At 46.0% G+C, this 26759-nt stretch overlaps 1 protein-coding gene across 1 annotated transcript in view; it reads right to left on the bottom strand.

Moving 5' to 3' along the window:
* WDR72 (WD repeat domain 72) overlaps nucleotides 1-26759 on the bottom strand; it is a 587636-nt gene that overhangs the window by 376448 nt on the left and 184429 nt on the right. The gene's annotated exons all lie outside the window — the stretch shown is intronic.

The raw sequence follows: 26759 nt of genomic DNA, 5'->3' as shown, positions 1-26759 counted from the left end.
GATGTCCAGATAATGATATCTTTCCTTCAAGGGAACCATGCATACACCAGCCCTCGCGAGCGCTAGGGAGTTTGTGAGTTGAGCGGACCCGATACAGCTTGGCTCCGGGTCTTCTCTTACCCCATCATCACAATCACAGTGGTATCCACAGCCCCAAGATGCAGATACCATTGAAGCGAATGATACATGGAAACCACAAGCTCCATGATTCACCATTCAGCATATGCCAGTGAATCTGAGACTCTATTTAGTGCAGGCACAATGACGTCACTACATCGTGCCTGTAGTGTGAAGCCTCCTCACTCACACTAAAAAGATTCAAGCCGTGCACCAGGGGAATGGTGTAAAGTGAATAGTGTGTTGCTTTTTTTTTTTTTTTTTTTTAAATGGTCATGGCATCACAATAAGTGGACGGCTGGTGGAGCCCATTATACTGAGTTTTGTGCTGGCTCTTATGCTGAGTGGGGGCCTGGTGGAGGCTATTATACAGAGTGGGGGTTTGGTAGGGGATCTTATGCTGAGTGATGGGCTTCCAGGCCATTATACTGTGTGATGGACTGTGGGGGCCATTACACTGTGAGGAGCTGTGGGGCCCTCATGCTGATTCAGGGAATGTAGGGACTCCCATAATGAGTGGGGGGCTGTGGGGGACCTCATTTTTGTGGGGATCTGTGGGGTCTTCATTCTGTGTGGCGCTGTTGATGACTCACATGGAAAGACCCCAAAAACCTTATATAGAATATATCTTTTAATGAATATGATTAAAACATATCAAAAGTACTAACAACAAGTAAGTCAAACAATACAATCTAGTTAGGGATCATCCTAGACCAACCCAGTAAAATTTCTCACCTGTGTTCTTGCCTGCCAGCAGAGGTTGGCACCCTATATATAGGATAATGGCATCCCCGCTCCTCGGCGGCTATCCCTTCTTGCCCTGATGTACCCTATAAAATAAAGTGCATTACACAACAGCAACGGAACCAATGTCCAATCCTACAATGAATTGGCTGCTTCTTATTGCTCCAATATACTGTATAAGCCTGATTCATAGAGTTAATCTTTATTGAATTATGTTGATCAATATGTTATTGTAGGCTTTAATGGATTCATTGTACAATGTGACATGGGTTCCATTGCTTTTGTGTAATGCACTTTATTTAATAGGGCACATTAGGGCAAGAAGGGACAGCCACTGAGGAGCGGGGGCGCCATTATCGCAAATATAAGGTGCTCAGCGCCGGGATTCTCCCACTGCACAGGATGGATCCCAGGCCTTGTCTGGTGCTGTGGTCTCCCATTCAGGGTGCTGGGATGACTGCTCAGCACAGACTCCGGCTCCAGCACCTTGCCCAGGCTTGTGCTGCATGTGTAGTTGCTGCTGGCTCTCCAGCTAAGCCTATGGTGACTATTGGTTTACCTGTGCAGCATTGTACTCTGGAGCCTAAGTCCAGATTTCACCCTTCCCAACATGTCCGTGATGTGGCACCTTCTCATTGGTGTTCGGACGTCAGCTGCTCGGGTGATGTTGCAGCTTCAGATTGGTCCACAGGCAAGGTCCTGTTTGTCTGGACATGAGCCTAACATATAAAAGGTTTTCAGAGGCACACGCAGGTGTGCTAGTATCATTTGCATCGTGTGTTTGTGTGTGCCTTTGCTGATTAGAATTTATAGGAGGAACCTGCTTCATTTTTTTTTCTTGGGTCCCCCTGTAAACTAGCCAGTAAAGGATAGGCAAACAGCTGTGAGCTCTTAATAGTCTGGGAACATTTAGGGCTAACGGTCCCTTTCTCAGATTTTTAATGTCAGCCCTAAGCAGTCAGCTTCCCCTTTGCCAGTTATGAAAATTGAAGGGAGGGAAGAAAGATGCTTCCAAGACAACAATAAAGGTCATGATATAAAATTGCTTTATTAGATACAGGGCAAGGAACAATAAAACATGCTAAAATGCTGGTAACTTGTCACATAGACATAAGGACACCATGAACCATAGTTTCTGCTTAGAAATGCCTCAAAACAGACACAGTAGCTGAAGTACCATGTTACTGACCAACTACATGGATCGATATATAGAATACACTGAGTGTCCTTATGTCTATGTGACAAGTTACCAGCATTTTAGCATGTTTTATTGTTCCTTGCCCTGTATCTAATAAAGCAATTTTATATCATGACCTTTATTGTTGTCTTGTAAGTATCTTTCTTCCCTCCCTTTCTATGTTAATTTTGACAACTGGTCTCTTTACAGTCCACGGTTAATAAATTTATTTATGGGATAATACTTCTATATACTTTTGGACCTTTCATTTATTCCCATATGACATTCGTTCTGATGTGTGCTACCTTTTGCATCTATCCAGTTATGAAAATTGCACGGAAGCCAACACCATATTTTTTTTAATTAATTTGTGGTACTTAAAAATAAAAAAAAAAAAAAACACAAAGCAAGCTTAAATATTTATATCTACCTATTTATCCATCATGTTCCTCATTACTATCTCTATCTTTGAACATCTCTAATACATAATATTCTTTAATTTCTATGCTGCATTTCATTCCTCACTAACAGAACACTGACATATGGACATTGACAGCACATGGACATTGCACACAGACATATGGATGTCACATGGACAAAAGAAAAAATGGATGCAGCACATGGCCCCACAGATGGAACATGGACCACAGATCACACTGCTACTAGTTTTTCCGGTACAGGAATCATCAGAATGTGTAAAGGGGGCCTTAGATGGTTTTCTCTTGTGAACAGCAATCTTCAAGTCTTACAACGGATTCTGAATTGGATTAGGTCTGGGCTCTGACTAAGCCACTCCAAACCATTTACACGTTTCTCCTTAAGCAACTTGAGTGTTGCTTTAGCTTTTGCTTTGGGTCATTGTCTTCATGGAAGGTGAACCTCCATTCCAGTCTCAAATAACTAAGAGATTTTGCTCAAGAATATACCAGAATTTTGCGTCATCCATCTTCCCTTCGAATTGGACCATTTTCCCTGTCCCTGCTGCTGAAAAGTATCTGCACATCATGATGCTGTCACCAACATGTTTCACTGTGGAGATGGTGTTCTTGTGTTCTTGGGGTAATGAGCTGGGTTAGTTTAGTGCCAGACGTAGAGTTTAATTTGGTGGCAGTTGCAGACAAGTCTTTTTGGCAAACGCAAAATGATCTTTACAATTTTTGTGCGGAAGTAAAGGCCCTTTTCTACCCACTCTTCCATAATGGTCACCTCTATGGAGTACACGGCTTATTGTGGTCGTATAGACAGATGATGCTCCAGTCTCTGCTTGGGAATGCTGCAGTCTTCTTCAGGGTTACCTTTGATCATTGGCTGCCTCTCTGATTTAATGCCCTCTTTACCAGGGCTGAAAGACTGAGAAGCTGAGAATTTTGGTAGGCAGCCCTCTTTTTTGCTGTGGTACCATGTTCTTTCCATTTGATTGGGATATTTTTTTTAAATCTAACCCTGACTTGTACTGTTTAGCAACTTTGTCCCTGACTTTTTTGGAGATATCCTTCATCTTTATGGTATTGTTTTGTAAGCGGTGCCTCTTGCTTAATGGTGCAGCAGCCTCTTGTCATGATCCCAGTGCAGGTTTTTGAGCTGCACATCAGGGGTTAATGTCTGGAGCTCAGTGCAGGCTTTGACCTGCACACCTGGGGTTCATGATAGTGGCCTCTCGTTGGTTCTGGGAGAGCTTCTTAAACCCCTGGGAAGCTCCAATCCCTGTCAGTTATACTTTTGCCTTTGGCCGAGTGTGGTGACCTCTGTGTGCCTGTTCGTTGTTATAGCTTGTTTATATGGTTCTGACCCTGTTCTGTTCCCCGTTGTGAGTTTGCCTGTTGATTCTGTACTTCGCTACCCTCCCTGTGTATGACTCATTGCCTGTGATCTGACTACTCTCTGCTCGCCCCTTTTGTACCTCGCAGCTATCTCTGTGTGTGACTCATTGGCTACGTCCTGACTATCCTCCCTGTCTATGCCCCTTGGTAACTTTGTCTCGCAGTTACCCTGCTAGGAGTTCTTGTGCAGCTCCTAGCTCTCTGGAGTTTAGGCCACGCCCCCCAGCAGTCACGTGCTTCAGGTCCTGCTGTTTTGAATTACGCACCTACTCGGCTGCTGCCCGCTCCACAGGTATCTTTGAGCACAGTTCGCTTTACTCAGAACACGCGCACTGGCTCAGTGAGCAAGTGCAGTGCGGTGTTCCTGACACCTCTGTGGCCTTTCAAGAAAGTTGTGCATATACTGTCAGACCATGTGATACAGGTGGACTTCCTTTCACTAAGCACATCACTAGAGATGAGCGACCCCGTGGATGTCCGGGTTCGCCGAGTTCGACGAACACACAGTGAAAAAGTTAAACTTGACCATGGACCCAAAGCCAATAAAAGTCAATGGGGAACAGTACTTCAATGATTTAAAATTGCTTGAAAATGGTCATAGTTAGTGCTAGAGGGCTCCAAAAGGTAGCTACAGGTGGTTCACATAAAATTAGATCATCATCAAAAAGTTAATTTATTTCAATTCTTGAATTCAAAAAGTTATATAGAGTCATAACAGAGTGATCTATTTCAAGTGTTTATTTCTGTTAATGTTGATGATTATGGCTTACAGCCAATGAAGACCCACAAGTCTTTATCTCAGTAAATTAAAATACTTTATAACACCAGTTTGAAAAATGATTTTAAAATCCGAAATGTTGGCCTACTGAAATGAATATTCAGTAAATGCACTCAATACTTGGTCGGGGCTCCTTTCGCATCAATTACTGCATCAATACAGCGTTGCACAGTGGCGATCAGCCTGTGGCACTGCTGAGTTGTTATGGAAGCCCAGGTTGCTTTGATAGCAGCCGCCAGCTTGTCTGCATTGTTGGGTTTGGTGTCTCTCATTTTCCTCTTGACAATACCCATATATGTATAACTAGAACGCATGACCATAAAAATCTACACTTTCACATACCTGGGGCCTTTTAGGCCCGTGTGCAAATAACATGGAATAACTCAAACAACAATAATTTTCAAAGTTTATTTGAAAATTGCAAAGTAAGGATGCATTCCCACTAGCGCTGGTGTCTGCCAGGAGGAGATCTGTAATGGATCTGACCTCCTGGTGACCCCAGCTAAGACTGGCAGAATCCCGGCATTCCAGCAGCCTTAACTGGAGTTACCAAGAGATCAGATCCATTATGGATCACCTCCTGGCAGACCCCAGCGCCAGTGGGAACACAGCCTAAGATGTGAATAATTCAAAACATTACTATGTGCAAAAAAAAATAAAAGAGTAACTGAACGGGCTTAAAACGCCCAATATACGCATTCGATATAACTCTTTATAATAATGTTTTTTTGTCTAAAAGTTTTTTATATAAAAGTTGCAGTAAACATGCTGCAGGAATATCTCTTTTCAAAGGTTCCTTTTCTACTTTACTAATGACTGCAACAACTTTCACACGTTATCTGTTCGGAAGAATGCTCCTTGCAGACATTTTGTCCACAAGTAGTACAGACACGATCGGATTTCCTGTCCTTCTTTGCTGGACAAATATAACATCGCTTTCTTTTTTTTATCTCTTGGCTCTGGATGTTCCTGAAAACGTATACCACATCGGATCATAGCTTCTGTTGTTTGCCTTTGTAAGTATTTTGTTCTGCTTCTCTCCATCATGTTAGGCATTAAAAGTTCATAGCAAAGTTCTGTCAAGCATAGACGTCTCTTGTCCTTTCTGTTGGCATGGAATTCTGGATGAGTCTCACTATAAACAATATAGGTATTGAGGGCTGACACATCTAGCATATTATAAAAAAGAATTACAGGCCAACGTTTTGTCTGCCTTTTGCACGTATACTCTCCAATCATTTCGTCCATCTTGTCCACTCCTCCTTTGGTTTTATTATAATGTAAGATGATTTCAGGTTTCTGTTTCCTGTTATTGGTGTCTATACTTCCATCACGGTGCATTGTACTCAGTAATATCACAGATTTTTCTTTCTTAGCTTTATAAGACACCATTGTCGCTTGATTGCAGAAACCAAATACACTATCATAAAGTTGTCAACGTTGATTGTGCTTCATGATAGGAGGAATTTCTCTGCGGTTTTGCTTCATTGTACCAACAAGTGTAAGTTGTTTCTGAAGCAAAAAATTGCCCAGTTCAAGATTGTTGAAGTAGTTGTCCATTGTTATATTTTCTCCAGAATAGAAAATTGGTTTCAAAAGTGTTTTTACTACGTCAGAACATAGGTCTTTCTGGACTGGAGCGTCAACATCTTTGCCACAGTAAATCAGACCATTCATTCCATAATAGCTTGTAGAATCAGACATCCAGAAAATTTTAATACCATATTTAGCAGGTTTGCTGGGCATATACTGAATGAAATTGCAACGTCCCCTAAATGCAAGAAGTTGCTCATCCACTCTCACATTGTCACTAGAATGGTATTGCTTAGTACAGTTCTTCATAAAAAGATTCCAGATGTAGCTAATGGGGGCTAATTTATCTGTTTCCAACCTGACAGGATGAGTTCTCTTGTCATCAAAACGAAGGCTTCTCCGAATATTCTCAAAACTATTGACTGACATTGTAGCTTTGTAATGTGGATCTGAAAAAGGGTTCATAAACAGTTCTCTGATAGGAACATTGTATGATTTTGTACTTCCTGCCAGAAGAGTAAGGCCAATATAAGTATACAGTTCCTCTTTTGTTATATTTTTCCATGTTTTTTTTCTTCCTGAAGCGATACGTTTTCCTTCTAAGTTAGTACACAAAACTACCTCATCTACAATAACATCTGAAAAAAATTTACAGAACATATCTCTTTTGGACAAGAATTGTGGAATTCCTACAGTTCCTTGAGCAACTCTTGCAATATTACGTGATGGGGTTCATCCAAGAACCTCAGCAGTACTGTTCCAAAAAACATTAGTTTTGGATGTTCTATTTGTATGATCTGCTGGATCCATTACTTCTTCATCATTTGAAGAATCACTGGACGATGAAGTAGAGACATTAGCTGGTGGCATGTACTCTTCATCAGACAAAGAAAGTTCACTGTCTTCATCACTATCAAAAATGATTGCTTCGATTTCTTGGTCAGTCAAACCCCTGGATGTAGACTGTGCCATTGTAACCTTAGAAGTCAGTAAACTAAAATGAAAAAAAAAAAGATTACAATCAGGGTTGTACACTCTTTGTTAGTGTGTGTGCTAAGGGTAAAGTGCAGACCCCTCCTCTCACCTTCAGCAGGTCACCACTTTCTTTTAGGTGCAGTAGAAGCTTTTGGATTTTTGGAACTCAGAAAGTTTCTTTTTCAAGAAACAAGAAAGCTGATTCCTTCCTCCAAAGTCTCTTCAGCAAGTAGCACACAATGAACAGTGTTCAGGACCTATGATGATGTCAGAGACGCATGACGTTGTGAGGGAGCCTCCTTCCCAAGATCACATGACCATGTAGTCAGGCAGAATTCACACTCTTCATAGCAACAGCAGAGTCAAAAAAGACTGAGTCAAAGTCTTCCCCAGCAACAGTGAAGACAAAAGACTTAGGATCACATGTAAACCTAGTACGGGCCTAAAAGGCCCCAGGTATGTGAATATGGGGTATTCACAAAAAAAGAGTTGTTATACTGAAATGCCTGTAACATAAAAATAAATGAACAACTGGAAATGACAAACAACTATATATCTGAGGAATACCTAGAGTTTCAAAATTCTAACTAAAGTAATCTTGCAGAAAATAGAAAACAATTAACAGGGCGGGCCTGTGAGGCCCCTGGTATGCGTTCTAGGGATAATATATGAGTTTCACTTTTGTATTGAAGAACTGAAATAAATTAACTTTTTGATGATATTCTAATTTTGTGAGAAGCATCTGTATACTGGGGAAATAGCAGGACATTTGCCCTGCAAACAAATGTGGATAGGGAAATGATTTAAAATAGCACAGAATAAAAAATGGAAAAAATAATAATCTTGAACCAGGAGGCGGAGGTCCAAGTGGAGGAGGAGGTTGAGATGTGGGTGGACGTGGTGTAGGAGAAGGAGATTTCTAATACTGGTTTTGTTTGTTTATTTTTTTAGGCAGGTAGTCTAAAAACAGGCAGTGTAATAATCTGCTGTCCACTGTCTGTGTGCTTACAGGCAGTGTAGTACTCTGCACTTTTTTGGGTTGAAAACAATAAGGAGAGCATCAAATAGAGGACATGACTGTATTGCTGGTGGTTGTGTAGCTGCTGCATGGAGAGAGAGGATGTGGTTGATCTGTGCCTGCTATCATGGCTCTGGAGTCAGTCAGTGTCCCTTTTGGTGGAGTTGGAGTCAGTTTAAAATGGGCTCAGTCCGACTCCTAATATATCTAACAAATTGGGAACAGTAGTTCAATGCAGTATGTGCTGTTAATTATTTTAATAAAATTTTGGGAAAGTTCTGAAATGTACTACAAATGTCTGTTCTATTCCTGATGTAAAGATGTAGTCTTTTAGTTGAGATGAATCTGTGCTGCACTTTAAGTACATGATCAGTAGTGAGGCAGTGCTGTGGAGTTGGAGTTATGTAGGTGGCAATCAGGGAAATTAGAAGCTGTAGGTTTGTCTTACCAGCTCCACAGTCCTGCCTGTTATGTGCCCAAATTAAACACCTTCTTCTGTTGTACGCAGAAGTGTGCATAATTTCGTAGGCACAAGTACCGCTAGACAAAAAGTAAGACCAGAACAAGTAGCGGTAGTTTTATATTGGTTGGCTGAGAATGCCTTCCGTTCCTTTGCTTGGTCTTCCACCCAGTACTCTGCTGAAAGCACAGATTTTGCACCTGCAGCCAATGGGCATCTATCTTCCACCTAACTCCCCTTGCAAATCAGGCAAGCAGTCTGAGCCCCAAGTCATGCAGCAGTCACTTCTGCTTTTTGATGACTCTGTTGTCTGTGGCCCATCCATCTGAATCTGGCCAATAATTGGAAGAAATTTAGTGCACTGATGCCTAACCACTAGTGTTGAGCATTCCGATACCGCAAGTATCGGGTATCGGCCGATACTTGCTGTATCGGAATTCCGATACCGACTTCCGATATTTTTTCAATATCGGAATTCGGCATCGGAATCGGAAGTTCAGTTGATTGACGGCCTGACGTCATCATGATGCGCGGTGTGTGCGCATCATGATGCGCCGTCATTTCGGGCCTTCCGGGGGTCTCTGCCGGCCTGCCGGGAGGCTGTGCCGGCCTGCCGGGGGGCTGTGTGGACTGCCCGGGGTCTGTACCGGCCTGCCGGGGGGCTGTGCCGGCCTGCCGGTGGTCTGTGCACCCTGTGGGGGTCTGTACCGGCCTGCCGGGGGGCTGTGCCGGCCTGCCGGGGGGCTGTGCTGATGTCCGGGGGTCTGTGCAAGCATCGTCCGATGGGACTACAAGTCCCATCGGGCGATGCCTGCTACCATGACAGTGATTGACACATTAGCCAATGATGGGACAGTAGTAGTACCATCATCCGGCTAATGTGTTAAATGTTAAAAAAAAAAAAATACTACATACATACTACATGCATGCTACATACATACTACATGCTACATACATACTACATATATACTACATACATACTACATACATGCTACATACATACTACATGCATGCTACATACATACTACATGCTACATACATACTACATGCATGCTACATACATACTACATATATACTACATACATGCTACATACATACTGCATGCTACATACATACTACATACATACTACATACATACTACATGCATGCTACATACATACTACATATATACTACATGCATGCTACATACATACTACATGCTACATACATACTACATATATACTACATACATACTACATACATGCTACATACATACTGCATGCTACATAAATACTACATACATACTACATGCATACTACATGCATGCTACATACATACTACATGCATGCTACATACATACTACATGCATGCTACATGCATGCTACATACATACTACATGCTACATACATACCACATATATACTACATACATACTACATACTACATATATACTACATGCATGCTACATACATACTACATGCTACATACATACCACATACATACTACATACATACTACATACTACATGCTACATACATACTACATATATACTACATGCATGCTACATACATACTACATGCTACATACATACCACATACATACTACATACATACTCCATACATACTACATGCTACATACATACTACATATATACTACATGCATGCTACATACATACTACATGCTACATACATACCACATACATACTACATACATGCTACATATATACTACATGCATGCTACATACATACTACATATATACTACATGCATGCTACATACATACTACATGCTACATGCATGCTACATACATACTACATACATACTACATGCTACATACATACCACATATATACTACATACATACAATACATTCATACAATACATACATAGACATACAGTACATATAACATAGAGTAACATACTTACCAATACTTGTCACATTGTTCCCCGAAGCCATTGTCTTTTACGGAATAAATATTAACATAACAAACCACAAAAATACTCACCCACGATCCGAAGCAGTCCACGAGTGTGTCCCACGACGATCTTGGGTAGAGAACTGCAGCATCAGATGATGCTGCCGTTCTCTACGGGCTGCAGGAATCCAATGACGGAAGGTAGGTATCCTTCCGCACTGTATTCCTCCGCCACTTAAAAAAAAAAAAGTCCCTAGTCTCACTTTATGCCATTGCTGCGTGGAAATTTCCCACACAGCAATGGCATAAAGTGAGACTAGGGACTTTTTTTTTTTTTTAAGTGGCGGAGGAATACAGTGCGGAAGGATACCTACCTTCCGTCATTGGATTCCTGCAGCCCGTAGAGAACGGCAGCATCATCTGATGCTGCAGTTCTCTACCCAAGATCGTCATGGGACACACTCGTGGACTGCTTCGGATCGTGGGTGAGTATTTTTGTGGTTTGTTATGTTAATATTTATTCCGGAAAAGACAATGGCTTCGGGGAACAATGTGACAAGTATTGGTAAGTATGTTACTCTATGTTATATGTACTGTATGTCTATGTATGTATTGTATGAATGTATTGTATGTATGTAGTATATATGTGGTATGTATGTAGCATGTAGTATGTATGTAGTATGTATGTAGCATGCATGTAGCATGCAGTATGTATGTAGCATGCATGTAGTATATATGTAGTATGTATGTGGTATGTATGTAGCATGTAGTATGTATGTAGCATGCATGTAGTATGTATGTAGCATGCATGTAGTATACACTCACTGGCCACTTTATTAGGTACACCTGTCCAACTGTGTGTTAAGACTTAATTTCTAATCAGCCAATCACATGGCGGCAACTCAGTGCATTTAGGCATGTAGACATGGTCAAGACAATCTCCTGCAGTTCAAACCGAGCATCAGTATGGGGAAGAAAGGTGATTTGAGTGCCTTTGAACGTGGCATGATTGTTGGTGCCAGAAGGGCTGGTCTGAGAATTTCAGAAACTGCTGATCTACTGGGATTTTCACGCACAACCATCTCTAGGGTTTACAGAGAATGGTCCGAAAAAGAAAAAAAATCCAGTGAGCGGCAGTTCTGTGGCCGGAAATGCCATGTTGATGCCAGAGGTCAGAGGAGAATGGGCAGACTGGTTCGAGCTGATAGAAAGGCAACAGTGACTCAAATTGCCACCCGTTACAACCAAGGTAGGCAGAAGAGCATCTCTGAACGCACAGTGCGTCGAACTTTGAGGCAGATGGGCTACAGCAGCAGAAGACCACACTGGGTACCACTCCTCTCAGCTAAGAACAGGAAACTGAGGCTACAATTTGCACAAGCTCATCGAAATTGGACAGTAGAAGATTGGAAAAACGTTGCCTGGTCTGATGAGTCTCGATTTCTGCTGCGACATTCGGATGGTAGGGTCAGAATTTGGCGTAAACAACATGAAAGCATGGATCCATCCAGCCTTGTATCAACGGTTCAGGCTGGTGGTGGTGGTGTCATGGTGTGGGGAATTTTTTCTGGGCACTCTTTGGGCCCCTTGGTACCAATTGAGCATCGTTGCAACGCCACAGCCTACCTGAGTATTGTTGCTGACCATGTCCATCCCTTTATGACCACAATGTACCCAACATATGATGGCTACTTTCAGCAGGATAATGCGCCATGTCATAAAGCTCGAATCATCTCAGATTGGTTTCTTGAACATGACAATGAGTTTACTGTACTCAAATGGCCTCCTCAGTCACCAGATCTCAATCCAATAGAGCATCTTTGGGATGTGGTGGAACGGGAGATTCGCATCAGGGATGTGCAGCCGACAAATCTGCGCCAACTGTGTGATGCCATCATGTCAATATGGTCCAAAATCTCTGAGGAATGCTTCCAGCACCTTGTTGAATCTCTGCCACGAAGAATTGAGGCAGTTCTGAAGGCAAAAGGGGGTCCAACCCCTTACTAGCATGGTGTACCTAATAAAGTGGCCAGTGAGTGTATATGTAGTATGTATGTAGCATGTAGTATGTATGTAGCATGCATGTAGTATGTATGTAGCATGCATGTAGTATGTATATGGTATGTATGTAGCATGTAGTATGTATGTAGCATGCATGTAGTATATATGTGTTATGTATGTGGTATGTATGTAGCATGCATGTAGCATGCATGTAGTATGTATGTAGTATGTATGTAGTATATATGTAGTATGTATGTAGCATGTAGTATGTATGTAGTATGTATGTAGCATGCATGTAGCATGCAGTATGTATGTAGCATGCATGTAGTATATATGTAGTATGTATGTAGCATGTAGTATGTAGCATGCATGTAGTATATATGTAGTATGTAGCATGTAGTATGTATGTAGCATGCATGTAGTATATATGTGTTATGTATGTAGCATGTAGCATGCATGTAGCATGCATGTAGTATGTATGTAGTATATATGTGGTATGTATGTAGCATGCAGTATGTATGTAGCATGCATGTAGTATATATGTAGTATGTATGTTGCATGTAGTATTTATGTAGTATGAATGTAGCATGTATGTAGTATGTAGTATGAATGTAGCATGTATGTAGTATGCATGTTGTATGTATGTAGCATGTAATTTTTTTTTTTTTTTTTTTACATTTAACACATTAGCCGGATGATGGGACTACTACTGTCCCATCATTGGCTAATGTGTCAATCACTGTCATGGTAGCAGGCATCGCCCGATGGGACTTGTAGTCCCATCGGACGATGCCTGCACAGACCCCCGGAGCCTGCACAGACCACCGGCAGGCCGGCACAGCCCCCCGGCAGGCCGGCACAGCCCCCCGGCAGGCCGGCACAGCCCCCCGGAGCCTGCACAGCCCCCCGGCAGGCCGGCACAGCCCCCCGGCAGGCCGGCACAGCCCCCCGGCAGGCCGGCACAGCCCCCCGGAGCCTGCACAGACCACCGGCAGGCCGGCACAGACCACCGGAGCCTGCACAGACCCCCTGGCAGGCCGGCACAGCCCCCCGAAAGGCCCGTACAGACCCCAGAGAGGCTGTACAAGGGCAGGAAAGGGTTTTTCTTATTCCGATACCGGAAGTCCCATAGACTTGAATGGGACTTCCGGTATCGGAATCGGCGATACCGATACTTTTTTTAAAGATCGGCCGATACCATCCGATACGATACTTTGAAGTATCGGACGGTATCGCTCAACTCTACTAACCACTTGTTCTGTTGGAGTATGAGTATATGGGAGAGGCAGGGGTGGATTAAGGGTACCCAGGGCCCCGGGCTGTTCAGACTCTGTGGGCCTCCCGGTCATGTGACGGGGTCGGGAAGTCACTAGTTTTCATGACGCATACTGTGCATCAAGGGGAGGGAAGGGGTTAAATACTGAGGTAAAAAAACTCTGCAAATACGCAACGTGTGCACAAGGCCTCACAAATACTGAGGTAAAAAAACACCAAATTCTCAGCGTCTCCATGAGGCCTTACAAATACTGAGTGAAAAACTCACCAAATATTCAGCATGTGCATGCGGCCTTATAAATACTGAGTTAAAAACTCACCAAATACTCAGTGTGTGCCTTACAAATGCTGGAAGGCTTCCACTCAACATCTAGTCCTGAGTCACCTGTACCTAACATCAAAACCAGCTAAAAGTCTGCAATCACCTGCTGACCTGGACCCATGACCTGTCAGACAAGTTACTTCACATGAGTCACACAGAGGCTTCTGCTACATGAACTTCCCCAGATAGAAGAAGCAGCCTCCGATGTGCAGCCTGTGGCCGGATACACAGGAAGAGACGCTCCTCGTCACAGGCTGTGCCCAACATGTAAGCAGAGGGGTTAACGCCACAGACAAGTCGCCATCTCCTCACACACTGAACACGACGCTGCATCTGGCAACGAACAAGCGTACATTGCGCAATGTTAGTCATGTCCCAGATGTTGTGGAGGACCAAGGGGGGACGAAAAAAGACCCCAGGATTGGAACAGGAGCATGGGAAAGTGGACAGCTGTCGGAGGGGCAGGGTTTATATAGGGGTTGGAGTAAGTAAATATATATATATATATATGCGGGCAGCCCACACATGCACAATCCTCCGGTTGTATAACTTTCAACTGGTCAAAGCATTTCTCTCAGTAGGCCAAGAAAGAAATGTGGCAGGAATAAAGTACACCTCATAGTAACTTATGTGTGAGGCAGAGGTGACAAGACCCGCCATCTCGTGCCCACCTTACTAGAGGTGCCCACTGCCCACATATAACAAAGTTGATGGAAAGAGATGACTTCCACTTGTCAGGAACCCCGCACTGCACTTGCTCACTGAGCCAGTGCGTGTGTATTGAGTACAAAAACAGTGCTCAAAGATACCTGTGGAGCAGGGCAGCAGCGGTGATGATGCGTGCTTCAGAGTATCAGCACCTGAAGCACATGACTGCTGGGGGCGTGGCCTAAGCTTCACAGAGCTAGGAGCTGCAGGGAAACTCCTAGAAAGGTAATCACAGGACAATGTTACCAAGGGGCATAGACAGAGACAGAAGCCAGATGAAGCCAGGGTCAATGCACAAGATAGCAATACAGTACCAAAGGGTTAGACAGAATGGATAGTCAGGGCGTAGCAATAGATCAGAAAACCAGAATGGGCAATGGTACAATAGGGACAAACTGTAATGGAGTAACGATAGCCAAGCCAGGAGGTCAGAACCAGAAAAGACAATAGTACCAAAATGAGAGACGGAGTACAGAGTGAGGGAACAGACTGGGTCATACATAGGAAGCAAACAAGCAACGAAGAATACACGCACACCAGGGGTCAGACACACCAGAACAACAGTATAGCTGACAGAGAACCCTGGTAAAGAGTGAGTATAAATACCCCACCCAGATCCAGAAAGAGGCCACAGACACTTAACCCTGTGAGTGCAGGGCAAGAACCCTGTTCAAACCATGACACCACTATGATGATTGGCTACTGGACGCGCAACCACACCCATTTCACAACTAGTCACACCCAATGTCCATGCCCCAACCACACCCATTTAGCACTGCTGATCACACTGACTGGTACTTAGGGCACAGTGGCTGGTACTGTGGGCACACTGACTGGTAGTGAGGAAAAGAAAGAAAGAACAGAGAGAGAGAGAGAAAAAAGAGAAAGGAAGAAAGAACAGAGAGAAAGAAAGAGGAGACAGAAAAAAAGAGAGAAAAAAAAGAAGAGGGGAATGAAAGAGCAGAGAGGGAGAGAGAAAGAAAGAACAGAGAGAAAGAAAGAACAGAGAGAAAGAAAGAAAGAAAGAGGGGAAAGAAAGAACAGAGAGAGAAAAAAGAAAGAAAGAAAGGTGAAAGAAAGAAAGAGAGAGAAAGAAAGAGGGGAAAGAAGGAACAAAGAGAGAAAGAAAGAAAGAAAGAAAGAAAGAAAGAAAGAGGTGAAAGAAAGAACAAACAGAGAAAAAAAGAGAAAGAAAGGGGAAAGAGAAAGAAATAGGGGAAATAAAGAACAGAAGGTGAAAGAAAGAACAGAAAGAGAAAGAAAGAAAGAAAGAAAGAAAGACAAGGAAAGAGGGGAAAGAAAGAAAGATTCTATAAAGATACTATACCAGACAGGCTCATATTGTAGTGTCCACCTGAGCCTCCTGGTGCAGGACATATCATGATCCACTCACATGGCCGACATCCCCGAGTCCAAGGCAATCCCGCTGTCTGCTCTGTCGGAGGGGGACATAGGACATGGTGATGATCTGAAGCATTCCCTGAAGTGCCTCCATGGTTCCGTCATAATTAGTGTTGAGCATTCCGATACCGCAAGTATCAGGTATCGGCTGATACTTGCTGTATCGGAATTCCGATACCGACAGCCGATATTTTTTCAATATCGGGCATCGGAATCGGAAGTTCAAAGTTGATTGACAGCCGAAATAACGTCATCATGATGCGCGGTGTGTGCGCATCATGATGCGCCGTCATTTCGGGCCTTCCGGGGGTCTCTGCCGGCCTGCCGGGGGGCTGTGCCGGCCTGCCGGGGGGTTGTGTGGACTGCCCGGGGGGCTGTGTGGACTGCCCGGGGTCTGTACCGGCCTGCCGGGGGGCTGTGCCGGCCTGCCGGTGGTCTGTGCACCCTGTGGGGGTCTGTACCGGCCTGCCGGGGGGTGTGCCGGCCTGCCGGTGGTCTGTGCACCCTGTGGGGGTCTGTACCGGCCTGACGGGGGTCTGTGCTGATGTCCGGGGGTCTGTGCAGGCATCGTCCGATGGGACTACAAATCCCATCTGGCGATGCCTGCTACCATGACAGTGATTGACACATTAGCCAATGATGGGACAGTAGTAGTCCCATCATCCGGCTAATGTGTTAAATGTTAAAAAAAAAAATACTACATACATACTACATGCATGCTACATACATACCACATATATACTACATGCATGCTACATACATACTACATGCTACATACATACTACATATATACTACATGCATGCTACATACATACTACATGCTACATACATACTACATACATACTACATGCATGCTACATACATACTACATATATACTACATGCATGCTACATACATACTACATGCTACATACATACTACATACATACATACTACATGCTACATGCATGCTACATACATACTACATGCATGCTACATACATACCACATATATACTACATACATACTACATGCATGCTACATACATACTACATGCTACATACATACTAAATATATACTACATGCATGCTACATACTACATGCTACATACATACCACATATATACTACATACATACTACATACATGCTACATACAAACATACTACATACATACTACATGCATGCTACATACATACTACATGCTACATACATACCACATATATACTACATACATACTACATACATGCTACATACATACTACATGCATGCTACATACAATACATTCATACAATACATAAATAGACATACAGTACATATAACATAGAGTAACATACTTACCAATACTTGTCACATTCCCCGAAGCCATTGTCGTCTACGGAATAAATATTAACATAACAAACCACAAAAATACTCACCCATGATCCGAAGCAGTCCACGAGCGTGTCCCACGACGATCTTGGGTAGAGAACTGCAGCATCAGCTGATGCTGCCGCTCTCTACAGGCTGCAGGAATCCAATGACGGAAGGTAGGTATCCTTCCGCACTGTATTCCTCCGCCACTTAAAAAAAAAAATCCCTAGTCTCACTTTATGGTAAAAGCTGTGTGGGAATTTCCGACTGTGGGCCTCCGACTGAAGCCCCTGATCATGTAACCCCTGACTCCTCCCCTTCTGTGACCACATCACAGGTCCTGTGCATACAGAGCAGGGATTTATCAGTGAGGGGCTGGCGCTGCGGTGGCCGGTGGGTCTGGGAGGGGGAGGAAGGGGTCGGTACATGGGGGGCGTGGCGCTATAGTGGCAGATTATAATGGGGCAATTTTCCTTGGGCTGGTGAGCCCCCCCACACCACTGGGCCCTGGGCTATCGCCCATATTGACCTCATTATAATCCGCCACTGAGGAGAGGTAATGCAAATGGTCAGTTGACTACCGCAGTACATCTCTGATGAAATGCAGGTGCTAACTGCTGCAGCTTTCTGCTGTTTGTAGTCTGGCAAGAAGGGCAGGGGTGAGAATTGGGTGGAACATTATGCTCAGTATTATTATTAGTAGTATTTTTTTGGAGCATCATTGGTTCTATGGTGCTGTACATGAGGAGAAGTTACCTTATAAAACACAAATAAAAATTACAATGAACAAACTAATAGTGACAGACAGGTGTAGAGGGGAGAGGACCCTACCCATGTGGCTTTATTTTCTACAGGATAATCGGGAAGGCAACAGTAGGTTTTGGGGGCTGCAGCAGCTGTGAGGTTGGTGAGATGGCAGTGTGGTCATTACAAGCAGTAAGATGTTCTGAAGACATGGGTTTTCCAGATCCGCTTGAAATGTTAGAATGTAGGAGATAATTGGATGTATTGGGCCACAGAATTCTACAGGATGGGGGATACTCAGATATTGTATGCATTGGATGAGGAATGTATGATTGTGGAGGAGAGAAGAAGGTCTTGGAAGGAACAGAGTTTACGTGGTGGGAGATATCATGCAAGTAGTTCAGAGTTATGTGTAGGAGACAGATTATGGACGGCTTTGTAGATCAGTGTTAGTAGCTTGAAGTGGATATTGTCACGCCGGCGCCACCATTATCGGCGCCGCCATTACCAGCGGCGCGTGTCTCACCAGGTCCCGTTGGTGCTCCCTGGGTCCCCCCCTCAGATCCCTGCTTACCACTCTGGCCGCCGCGCTCCACCTTCAGCCTCCCGTCCTGCAGCCCGGGGAATTCAGCACGTGGGGTCCTCTTCTTGTCCTGCTCCTGCTTCAGGTATGCGTCTTAGGCCGCGGGCGAGTGCCCTTCCCTCCTCTTAACCCCTTCTGTACCACCCCTGTGAAGCGAGCACCAATCTAGCTCCTGCACATGATATATCATGTGGCTCCTCCCTCATGGAGGCGCCTGATTATCGTGTGCCTTTCATTATGGTACTCTGGCCCCGTCTGGTCACACCTGTCTCCAGTCGCTCCTGAATCCTGTTGCTCCTGACTCCGGTCACCCCCTGACTTCAGTCGCTCCTGACTCCGGTCACCTCTGACTCCGGTCACTCCTGACTCCGGTCACTCTTGACCCTCTGCCTTGCCTGTCTCTTCTGTTCTTGAGCCGCCCCTCTTGGTACCAGCTGTCACGGTATTTGACTCCTTCGGGCCTGCTCCTAACGGTCCCTGTATAGGGGTCGGCACCACCTGGCCAGCTCGCCCCAGGGATCCCGGTACCGTGACCAAGAGGGTCCCATAACAGTATAATCAGGCCATGGACCCCGCTGGTGCCTCAGCGGTCACCCAAAAGGAACTACTCTTTTTGCGGGAGAACCAGACCCGGATTATGACTTTTATGAAGTCCATGGACACTCGGTTATCCGCCATTCACACCTCCGATCCAGGGAGCGCCCCTCTGCTGGCGGGACTCCAGCAGGAGCTCGCGCAGCAGCGTGATACTCAGTCCCATAGCCTTAATTACATGACATCTGTTGATGACCGCTTGCAGTCCCTGCAGTTATCCGCTTCTGCCCCATCCCACGACCCTGCACCTCACCCACTGCCACGCTTGGGGAAGCCTCCTTGGTATGGCGGGGATCCGAAATTATGCCGGGGGTTTCTTAATCAGTGCCGCCTATATTTTGAGCTGCTGCCCCAGCAATACCTGTCTAATAGGGTTAAGGTGGCATTTATCGTGTCCCATCTCGAAGGGGAGGCCTTGGCATGGGTGAATCCCCTGTGGGAGCAGGATGAGCCAGTGGTATCTCGCCTATACGACTTCTTGGACACTTTCTGCCGGGTCTTTGACAAGCCTGGGCGTTTGGCCTTCACCACAGAGTCCCTTTTCAACCTCCGACAGGGAACTCTTACCGTGGGACAGTACGCTATCCACTTCCGGACCCTGGCCTCAGAGCTGGGGTGGAATAATGAGGCGTTGGTAGGGGCCTTTTGGAGGGGGCTTTCGGGGAAGATCAAGGACGAGCTTGCTGGTCGGGACACCCCCACCTCTCTAGAGGACCTTATATCCCTGGCTACTCGTATTGACTTGCGGTTCCAGGAACGTTCCCTCGAGACTGTCAGGGAGAGAGGCCTGTCTAGGTTCAACCCTGCCCCCAGCCCTCGCTCGTTCAAACCGGCCAGTAGTTCTGCCCTGGAGACCATGCAGGTGGATCGCGTTAAGTTATCGGAGCTGCGGCGCAGGGAGAGGTTAGAGCAAGGGTTATGCCTCTATTGTGGTGGAACCAACCACTTCCTGCGTTTCTGTCCTGAGAGGCCAGGAAACTCCTCCGCCTAGGCCAAGTAAGAGAAGCCTTCCTAGGTGACTCTGTGCCCTCTCTACCCCTTACTATCTCAACTTTAATTCTCGTAGGTCAGGAGCGTATATCTGTGGAGGCGTATGTGGATTCGGGTGCGGCAGGCAACTTCATTCAGATGGAAGAGGTGGACAAGTTTCGAATTCTTGCCGTCACCCTTGAAGAACCGCGTGTGATCCCCTCGGTGGATGGCAAGCCGTTACCTGTTCCCGCCACCACGGTCACTCTCGAGCTGGAAATGCAGATCGGAGCTCTCCACCGGGAGAGAATTGCTTTTTATGTCTTGACTAATTTGTCTCACGCTCTGCTCCTTGGCCTGCCCTGGCTCAGGTCGCACGAGCCAGTCCTTGCTTGGTGCTCTGGGGAACTCCTTCGCTGGGGTCATTCTTGCCAAGAACGTTGTCTGCTGCCTGTTACCCATTCCAGTCTGCACCAAGTGCACGCAGATCTTCTGGGGCTTCCAGTGGCCTACCATTCATTTGCAGATATCTTCAACAAGAAGGAAGCTGAGACCCTTCCTCCGCATCGGGCCTACGATTGCCCAATCGAGCTAGTTCCTAGAGCTACTCCTCCCAGGGGAAGAATATACCCGTTGTCGCCTGCAGAGACCTCAGCCATGACGGAGTACATCCAGGAAAATTTGGCTAGGGTCTTTATCCGGAAGTCGTCTTCTCCAGCAGGAGCCGGGTTTTTCTTTGTTTGTAAGAAGGATGGGTCCCTTCGACCTTGCATTGACTACCGAGGCTTAAATAACATCACGGTCAAGAATAGGTATCTTTTACCACTTATCCCCGAACTGTTTGACCGCCTGCGTGGTGCCCAGATCTTTACCAAACTGGATCTACCGGGGGTCTACAATTTGGTCCGAACACATGCCGGAGATGAGTGGAAGACCGCCTTTAAAACGCGAGATGGCCATTATGAATATTTGGTCATGCCCTTTGGTCTTTGTAATGCACCAGCGGTCTTCCAAGAATTTGTTAACGACGTCTTCTGGGACCTTATCTACTCGTGCCTCGTGGTGTACTTAGATGAAATCCTGATCTTTTCACCAGACCTTTCCTCTCACAGGAGAAGTGTTCGCCTGGTCTTGCAACATCTGCAAGAGAATCAACTTTATGCCAAGTTGGAAAAATGCTTGTTCGAGCAGACCTCCCTACCGTTCATGGGGTATATCATCATGGACTCGGGGTTGCGAATGGACCAAGACAAATTGTCCGTGGTGCTCAAATGGCCTCGACCTGTTGGAGTGAAGGCCATGCAACGATTCTTGGGCTTCACGAATTACTATAGGCAATTCGTCCCGCACTTCTCTGCTTTAACCAAGCCTATTGTTGCCCTTACCCAGAAGGGAGCAAGGCCAAACATCTGGTCCTCGGAAGCTGAAGACGCATTCCTCGCCTTGAAGCAGGCCTTTGCCACAGCTCCGGTTTTGCATCGGCCAGAGGTGGGCAAGCCCTTCGTCTTGGAGGTAGACGTATCTTCTACTGGTGCTGGGGCGATTCTTTCCCAAAAGACGTCCACTGGGCGCTTGGCTCCGTGCAGGTTCTTCTCCAAGTCATTTTCACCCGCAGAATGTAACTACACGATTGGGGATTGAGAGTTGCTGGCCATAAAGATGGCGCTAGTGGAGTGGCGTTATCTCCTGGAAGGGGCAGTCCATCCCTTCACCATATTCGCCGACCACAAAAACTTGGCCTACCTCCAGTCGGCTCAAAGACTCAACTCCAGACAAGCCAGGTGGTCATTGTTTTTCTCTTGCTTCGACTTTGAGCTCCACTTCTGACCCGGTGACAAAAATACCAAGGCAGATGCTTTCTCCCGGTCCCTGCAGTCACCCGAAGTGGAAGAGGCTCCGTCGCATGTTATCGATCCCGTCCGAGTTATCACGGTAGCTCCCGTGAATCTTCTTTCCGTGCCACCAGGTAAGACCCTCGTCCAGCAAGACAAAAGGGCAGAAGTACTAGGCTGGGGCCACTCTTCCTTGATTGCTGGACATGTTGGCATCAAGAGGACCCTTGCGTTGGTTTCCCTTTATTACTGGTGGCCTTCTCTACGCCAAGATGTGTCAGACTTCGTGGCTTCCTGCTCAATTTGCGCCAGGAACAAGGTACTTAGAAGCTTGTCCCCCAGTCTCCTTCAGCCGTTGCCTGTTCCCGAAGCTCCTTGGCAACACATCGCCATGGATTTTGTTACCGACTTACCCCGCTCTTCCGGATGCACGACGATCCTAGTGGTAGTCGATCGGTTTTCCAAAATGGCACATTTTGTCCCGTTACCCGGCTTGCTCACGGCCTCTGAATTGGCTAAAGCCTTCATTCAACAGGTTTTCAGACTACACGGGCTTCCTCAGCGAATCGTGTCTGACCGTGGGGTACAGTTTACCTCCCGCTTCTGGAGAGCACCCTGTAAACTCTTGGGCATATCTCTGGATTTCTCTTCTGCTTATCATCTGCAGACCAACAGGCAAGTCGAACGGGTCAATCAAGTCTTGACCTCCTACCTGCGACACTTCTCTAACGCCCACCATGACAACTGGGTCGATCTTCTTTCATGGGCAGAGTTCACCCATAACAATCACTCCAATGAATCCACCACCAAGTCTCCGTTTTTTGTGGTTTCCGGTCAGAATCCAGGTGTGCCTCTTCCAGTATCTTCATCCTCCAGCGTACCCGCTGCCGATGCCCTCTCCCAAGAGTTTTCCCAGGTCTGGAGGAAGACCGAAGAGGCTCTTGTAAAAGCCGTGGCCCAGATGAAGAGACATGCCGACAAGAGATGGAGGGATCCCCCACCATACCATCCATGTGACAAAATCTGGCTGTCAACCAAGCACATCCACTTGAAAATCCCTTCTTATAAGCTGGGTCCCCGGTACATCGGCCCCTTCGAGATTCTGGGACGCATCAACAATACAGCCTATAGATTGAGCCTGCCTGCTTCGCTCCGGGTCCATAACGACTTCCATGTCTCGCTCCTGAAACCGGTCATCCTCAATCAGTTCTGTCCTGCGCCTCCCGTTGTTCCCCAGCCAGTAGGGGCCGATGACGTCTTTGAGGTGAGGGATATTTTGGCCATGAAAATGGTTAGGGGAAAGACCTTTTTCCTTATCGATTGGAGAGGGTTCGGGCCTGAGGAGAGGTCTTGGGAACCACGAGAGAATGTTGATGCTCCTCACATCATGGATCGATTGTTGGCCAATCTCAGAAGGAGGGGACGTAAAGGGAGGGTACTGTCACCACCATTACCGGTGCCGGCGCCGCCATTACCGGCGCCGCCTGTCTCACCGGGTCCCGCTGCTGCTCCCTGGGTCCCCCCTCAGATCCCTGCTAACCGCTCTGGCCGCCGCGCTCCACCTTCAGCCTCCCGTCCTGAAGCCTGGGGGATTCAGCACGTGGGGTCCTCTTCCTGTCCTGCTCCTGCTTCAGGTATGCGCCTTAGGCCACGGGTCGCGCGCCCTTCCCTCCTCTTAACCCCTTCTGTACCACCCCTGTGCAGCAAGCACCAATCTAGCTCCTGCACAGGGTATATCAGGTGGCTCCTCCCTCATGGAGGCGCCTGATTATCGTGTGCCTTTCATTACGGTACTCTGGCCCCGTCTGGTCACACCTGTCTCCAGTCGCTCCTGACTCCGGTCACATCTGACTCCAGTCACTCCTGACTCATGTCAGTCCTGACTCCGGTCACCTCTGACTCCGGTCACTCCTGACTCCAGTCACTCCTGACCCTCTGCCTTGCCTGTCTCTTCTGTTCTTGAGCCGCCCCTCTTGGTACCAGATGTCACGATATTCGACTCCTTCGAGCCTGCTCCTAACGGTCCTTGTATAGGGGTCGGCACCACCTGGCCAGGACGCCCCAGGGATCCCAGTACCATCAATCTTGCTACCCATAACAGATATGCTGTTGAACTGGGAGACAATCAAGGGATTAACAGAGGAGGAGGAAGTCGCCAACACAGCTGGCAAGGGAGAGTTAGCATAGCAAAAAGTTAACATGTGGAAAACCTTACTCAGCACGTCACAACAGCCAGCACCACCATTTGATATGGTCTGTATTAGCAGGAGGCAGCATTTAGGTTATGCCTGTGTAGCAACTCACTTGGGATTAATAGGTTAGACACTAAAAAAAACAACTGAGCCTGCCGGTTCCTGTACAGACTAGATATCCTGACACATGCAGTCCCTACTGGTGCCTGTGGGTACAGAGATAGCCCTAACCAAAGAACTATTAGATGGCAACTCAGACCTAAACTCCCTAAAAAGCCGTTGAGTATCTTCAAGTTCCTCCTAAGGAACCAAGAGCACAGTAGAATGTGACCTAATTACAAGAAGAGAAGCGTGCTGAACAAAGGAAATATGTTGCAGTGAGTAAGATAAATAATGAAATACCAAGAAAATAATAAAACAATTACTCTTAACAACTATACAGCCTACTTACTAAAGTTAAACAGAAGAGAGGTGCAAAGTATAGCAAGGTGAAAATCCTTAGCTCAAAGACTGGCACCAAACATCAATACAATGTCAGAACATCTAAATGAACCTATCACTAGCAGGAAACACCAGCTGAGGGACAGAATATAAAGCAGCATCCAAAAGGTGATAGGTGGACAAAGGAAAACACCTGTTAAGCTAGACAGACTGAAGGCTGAAAACACAACCCAAACACTCAGAACAGGCTTGGAAGAAATAGAAGTTGACCATAAAACACAATCTCAAGGGATTAAATACAAGAGCATTGAAAGGCTCAGAATAAACGGTCACAAGGAAGCGCTGAGGTTGCTGCCATGGGAAATAGATGTGGAGAGAGTCCACTGCAGCTCCAGCCGGGTGCCTCCAATGGAGGAAAAAAAGCTGTAATATGACAAACCACAGTCACAACGGAGAGCGCAGGATGTGGGGAGGTTGACCTGATGGATGGATTTGCCCGTAGTGAGGGGCAGAGGGATGGCTCAGTGTAGGAATGAAAGTGCTGAGATGAAAAGAAAAGGTGCCGTGCTGTAGTGTGACCATTAGATGGCAGTGGGGAGCATAGGAGAGAGTGGTTATGTAACTGCCAGGGGTCAAGGTCACTGCCATTGGTTAAGAATAACTGTCAGGTGATAGTGGGCGGAGCTACCAGGGCTGGTAGTATAAAGGCTGAGGGAAGGTTCTAGAAGTTCCAGTCAGCCAGGGGAGCTCACTAGATAGGAGAGACTGCCGTAGCAAAGAAGACGGTAGAAGATCCTCAGTGAGTAACTGACAGTCAATACAGTTACGGGGGGTGACCCAAAGCACAGTAACGGCAGATGGAGATGGTCTGAGAGCATCAAGTACGGTGTACTTTGAATGGTGAAGCACTGTGGTGGATGTGCCTAGGGCAGCCATAGTGGAAAGTGTCACAAAGGACGCCACGACGTACAGAATAAGAAGTGAAGGTACCCGGGTCTGTGTAAAAAAGGAAAAGCGAAATTCCTGTAGTAAAGTGTGGAAGTCATCAAAAAGGCGGTGAATAAACACGGACCTGTTGAACTCAATTTCTGTCTCAGTCTCCAGTCTGTTGGCACCAAGAAGTGGGTCACCCCCCCAGTCCTGTTGGATCAGCACCACCTAATCGCCTCCCTCAGCCCGACCATACAAGGACACAGATTAAAGGTGGTAAATTCAATCCTGGTTTATTTCTTGGGTCAAGAAATAAACCAGGGTTTAATTTACCACCTTTAATCTGTGTTCTGTGCACTCAGTTGTGACTGTGGTTTATCCTATTACAAATCCAAGAGCATGGCAGTTTCAACAACTTGGTGAAAGTGTATGTGTCCATGAATGTCCACATACTGATTGAGGAGTCTGTCACATTTAACTTTTGGGACTCCAAATTGGCCACATAGCCTGAGCTTGCCCTTTATGCATTGTAGGTGCTGGCCAGCCCTATGTTAAGTGTAAAGTTAAAGCCCACTTTAAAATTAACCAGATGTGGATCCCACAGGACTCGTCTGTACCAGCTGCACACAGTCATTGTTAGAGTGCACCACAGTTTGTTCTATTCTATTCAGTCACAATGTTTTGAGGCCTTGCCAAATAAAAAAGAGGGTGTTTTGCAGAGTACACCCACACAGAGTTGCATGCAGAGCATACACACAGGTTTTTCTGGCACAGTATTCCCACAGATGTGGTTGCATAGTAGAAATCTTTGTTTTTATGTACACTATTCCCACAGACCCGGATGCAGAGGATAATTATTTTTAGGCAAACTACAGTCACACACACAGTTGCAGAGAACACAGATAGGCTTTTTGGCACAGTACTCCCA

Source organism: Dendrobates tinctorius, unplaced genomic scaffold (assembly GCF_039654945.1).
Source record: "Dendrobates tinctorius isolate UK_male_01 unplaced genomic scaffold, ASM3965494v1 ptg000022l, whole genome shotgun sequence".
NCBI lineage: Eukaryota > Metazoa > Chordata > Amphibia > Anura > Dendrobatidae > Dendrobates > Dendrobates tinctorius.
The sequence above is the reverse complement of the archived record's forward strand: the minus strand, read 5'-3'. Positions and strand labels throughout refer to the sequence as shown.